We start from the raw sequence: 5383 nt of genomic DNA, 5'->3' as shown, positions 1-5383 counted from the left end.
GGAAAGGTTTTTGCTCCTGAGGGTTATGTGTCCAGAGGAGAAAGCAAGAGCAGGATGGAAATTCCTTTTTACATGAAGCAACCATGTTGACAGGGTCTTGGGTCATTTTCTTTTTCCTCTCCGTCTGTAGTTTACCATGGTGGCCATTGTTTTTATAGTTTTAGTCTGTAACGAAGGTGGCAAAAGTACACTTCTGAGGTTGCTTTTTTCCTATTGCATGAAAGAAGTATGATAACTCCTAAGATTAGGAAAACAGAAAGGGTCGAGTCACAGGTTCTGCCGTATGATTTGTGCACGCGGATTCACTCTCGTCAGTTTGAAGAGGATGGTTTAGGCCATGTTTAGGATCTGAGTTTATAGTCTGAATTTTTTTATGTAGAAAGTTGGCTTCGAGGGGTCATCTTCAATTTTTTTTAGAATAACTTTAACTATGATGTTCACGTGTAATCGTAACGATTATTCATTGTTTTTTTTGGAGTTCAAATTGTTACTTTCAGGACTTTGACGAACTGGTTCTTGTGATGTTTTGCAAGCTTTGGTTGTGATATTTATATTTAATTGTTATGATAAATAGTGTTTTTCTTTATTAAAAATATAAAAATATTTTTGTTAGTTACATACAGCCAATACATTAACATATTTTAAATTTTCTTTCTTTTCCAAAAAACAAATATTTAAGGTTTCAAAAAAAGTGTTTTAGCATGGATTTTTTAAACACAAAAATTATTTTCTTGCATCTTGGATTTTACAACGTGTTTGTAAATTCCAAAGGGTGTTGGCCAATATTTCAAAAAATATAAAAATCTTATTTTTAGGAATTTACTTTTATTCACTATTAAGGTTTGGATAAAAAAATCCCAAAGAGGTAAATATCTAGAATATTATTAGGAATAATTTGTCATTATTCATTATTAATGTTTGGATAAAGAAATCCCAAAGGGATTAATATCTAAAATATTATTAAGAATAATTTGTTATTATTCACTATAAATGTTTGGATAAAGAAACCTCAAAAGAGTTAATATTCAAAATATTATTGGGAATAATTCATCATTGTTCACTATTAATATTTGGATAAAGAAAACCCAAGTGGTTAATATCAAAAAAATATTTTTCTAGGAATAACAAGCCATTACCCCTTAATAATATAAGGCTAAAAAAACCAATGAAAAGTAAATGTCCAAAATATTGTTAATATAAATGCAACTTGTTTATTTTTAACATAAGGGCATATTTATGCCTAAAATTTTATTTAGAACAATTTAATTGCACATCCTTGAAAGGAACCTCAATTATAATTGGGCACATTTTAAATTTTGATTCCACAATTTATGAGTCTTGAAAATATAAAATACTAAGGCAAAAATAGGTTTCTAAAGCACCTTGAATTTCCTTAGATTTCTAACTTGGTTTTTTGTTTCTTTTCCTTGCGATTTACGAGTCACAAGCACTTGAAATACTAAGAAAAAAATGAGCTCTTAAGCACATTGAATCTCCTTAGATTTCTATCTTGGTTGTCTCTAAATTTATAAATTCTAAATTTATTTCAAATCAAACATAGACTTCAAGAGATCTGCACCGTTTTTCTTTGGCACTTTATAGACATATCTAAAGATATGATCCGTATTGGCCAATGGTTCTTTCCCTTAGACTTTGAACCCAAGTTCGTTCATCAGAGCATACTTATCCTAGAAAACTATTGGGATTAGAGAACATCAACACCATAGCAATTATAAGGCAAACCAAACACTAAGTAGCTTACCTTAGGTAGGGCGTACTAGGGGTGCTAAAACATTCCCTTTACGCAAACAATTCCTTACCTTAGAATCTCTGAAAGACTAGTTAGGTTTCCTAATGACCATAATACTAGGTGACGACTCCCTTTTTCACAAAACAAAGACCCCAACATCAATCCCTTCTATCAGGAAGGGTCGCCACAACGTCGAGCTCTCTAGAGGGTACGACAATGTACAAGAAAAAAAATATTATTATTGTTATTATTATTAGGCTTTGTTTGGCCAAAAAAAAAACTATTTTTTCTAGTAATAAAACAACTCAAAATAAGCTAAAAGGGTGTTTCTCAGAAGCACAGTTAAATTAAAAAAAAATATCTTAACAAAAATGGCAAAACAGTGTTTCTCAAAATCACACTTAAATTTTTTTAAAAATATCTTAACAAAAATGGCAAAACAAAATGGGTGCAGGACCCTTGGACCTAATTGTCTTTTTAACCCAACTTGACTGAGTTAACCTGAAAACAAAAATCTTATTTTGACTCGAAAACAACCCAAAAATAAAACAAAAGTCAGAAAAAGATTAAACATAAAAAAAAAGTAAAAACATTCTTGAATAAAACGGATCAAATACCAAAAAAACAAAGAACACTTAAAACCGAACCCAAGAATGTGGGTTCCAAATCAGACTAGATTTGGTCTCAACAAAGGCACATACATGTTTGAAATCATGTAAAGATCAATAATTTCGCATTCATTCACTTTGATTATCACTAAAATATCATGATTTTTTCTAAATGAGTTTCGGTTCTAAACCAAAACTTTAGGATTAAAAACCATTGAAATCATGTTTTTTATGCAAATAAACACTAAATTATTGGTTAATCATGTATAAGGAAGGGTTATAAGCAAATTAATGAAACAAAACAAGTCAAAATCATGTAGCTAAGATAATATTTTTTGGAAGAACACGAAGAAGAAATAAGGAACATTCAACGTGAACCTAACAACGTGGCTCTCAAACTAGACTAGAGATAGGTGAACCGAAGGCATATATATGTTGAAAATCATACAAGGATCAATAATCTAATATTTATATATTTTGATTATTAATGAATCATCATAATTTGACTAACATGGGTTTTAGTTCAAAACTAAAATTCTAGGATTAAAAACCATTTAATCATGTTATTAATACGAATAAACACTAGATTATTGATTTATCATGCATAAGAAAGGTGTATGTGCAAATAATTGAACCAAAATTGGTCTCAATTTAGGGGAAAAGGCAATATTATTTCCAAGAAAATAAAGAACATTACCTAAATCCAGAAAAAAAAAAATAATCTAGCCATGCTCAGAAATGGCAACTACTATTAAACCTAGAAATGGACATTTTTGGCTTCCAAAACATGTTTTTTTTATCCCAGCAAATCACAATATCATACACAAATATGTTTGAATTAAAAAAAACTAATAAAAGACATCAAAATCAAGCAAGAAATACCAAATCTAAAAAAACATAAGCTTAAAACAGACTAGATATTCACACAACATAGATTCAAAATTAGTTTTTAAAATCTATTTTGTGTATGAACAGACTTAGCAAACTCAAGGTAAAAGACCCTTACTTTAACATGTATAACTTACGTTAAACAAAAACTAAAATAATATACATACATGCATACATATACATATACATACATACATACATATATATATATATATATATATATATATATATAAACTTGAAAATACAACTTTAATGTATCAAAAATATATAAAACAAATTCAAAATAAATATCAATAAAAACACAACATTAAAGAGGTGAATACAACCTTACTTGTTGAGCATTCAAACCTTTTTTTTTTTATGTTTATAAACATGAATATAAAACAAAAGTAAATAAAAAAATCAAAAGCAGGTAATAAAAGACCTATTTTTAGATCAGAAAAGTAGATCTAGAATAAGTTCTCTTTCTTTATTTGTTTTTGGAAATTTTTACCTCTTATAAACTTACAAAGCTAAAACAATTTTGTTTAGGCTTTTGGCCTGTATATTTGTGTTTCTTATTGATATTTTCTTCTTTTTATTATTTTTTTTCTTTTATTTTTTTTCTCTCCTCTTTTTACCTTCTCCTTTTCTCTTATTTTTTGTCTTTTATTTTTCTTCTCTCCTCTTTTTACCTTCTCCTTTTCTTATTAATATTTCAATTTTATAGGGTTTTGCTAGAGTTTTTAGAGGTTTTAAATTAGAGTTTTTATAGGTTTTAAATTCATTTATAACCTTTTGATCTTGAAAAAAAAGTTGTAAATTCTTGATAAGAATCTATTGAGGAGGATTTATGTGTGAACAAATGAAAGTTTTTGCAAGAAACTTGCACTTTTAGAGTTGACTGAGTTATATACTTTTAAGGCCTCGTCAGAGAAATTCTGACATCATCGTTGCCTGAGACCACCTGAAGTTGGTAGAGGGGATGCACACTTTTTATTGAAATCTAAATTTGCTCAATTTGAAGGTATGTGGCTCTACATTTATTTGTTTGAAATTGCCAACTTAATAAACTAAAACTAAAAAAAAAAGGTCAATTGACTGAACCATATATCACTCACTTTCTCTTCTTTAAGTTTGAACTACGCATCATTTAGGATTTTTTATTTTAGATTGGAAAATTTCAATTGAGCCCCTATTTTTATAATTTCATTTATTTGCACTTCTAATTGCCTTCAATCTTTTAATTTTATACAATTTCACTCAATCCAAACTTAATTACCAGCCCTTAAGTTGATTATTTTTTTTATTTTGATTTTTGGTTTTTAATTTCTTTTAATTAAAGCCTAGATTGACTTTTAAAATTATTTTTTCTTACAATTAAATCCTCAATAAATTCAAATAAACCTTGAAAATTTTTAATTGAGTCCTTAACATCCAATTTTGATTTTTCCTACTCAAATTAAATTTTATTTGCTAATAAGGCCTTTATCAATTGAAAATACACTATCAATTTTTTTAATCTTGTATATTTGATCTTTATTGATAAATCTTTAAAAATTTCTAGGTGTTTTAGTATACTTTTTTCACTGATATATTTATTTTATTTTCTTCTAATATTTTTTATATTTTTCTTTTTTTTTTCTTTATGCGAGGCGTCAAAATAACTAACAACAGTAATAACATCCACTAACACATGCAAATTCACCCTTATAATCTTTTATGTTATATTAGGAATATAAGCATTGATGCATATAGATTGAGTCTAAATATGCAGGTGGCCCTAGCTTTTATTTTTTGAAAAAGAAAGTTTATGCTTAGTCGTTAATAACATATTAATTGTTCTTATTTAGTGTGTGTGGAACTTGTCACAACCTCATTTATGATCCAGGTTATAGTTTAATCAAATTAACTTACGAGTTAGTTGATTAATTTGAGTCTATTATTTTTTTAATAAAAAAATATTTATTTAAAATGTTTTGTTTTGGAAAAAAATTTAAAAAAAACTTTAAATAACTTTGTTTGGAACCAAAAAAAACAAAATAAAGCAAAGTTCATTGGATTATAAATTGACTCATTAAATCATTTTATTTTGACGGGATTGACTACATGTACAATTAAAAAAAAAAAAAAACGCCCAAGCCTCGGGTTTGTGGGT

This window comes from Populus euphratica, unplaced genomic scaffold (assembly GCF_000495115.2).
Source record: "Populus euphratica unplaced genomic scaffold, PopEup_1.0 scaffold801.1, whole genome shotgun sequence".
Taxonomy (NCBI): Eukaryota; Viridiplantae; Streptophyta; class Magnoliopsida; order Malpighiales; family Salicaceae; genus Populus; species Populus euphratica.
The sequence above is the reverse complement of the archived record's forward strand: the minus strand, read 5'-3'. Positions refer to the sequence as shown.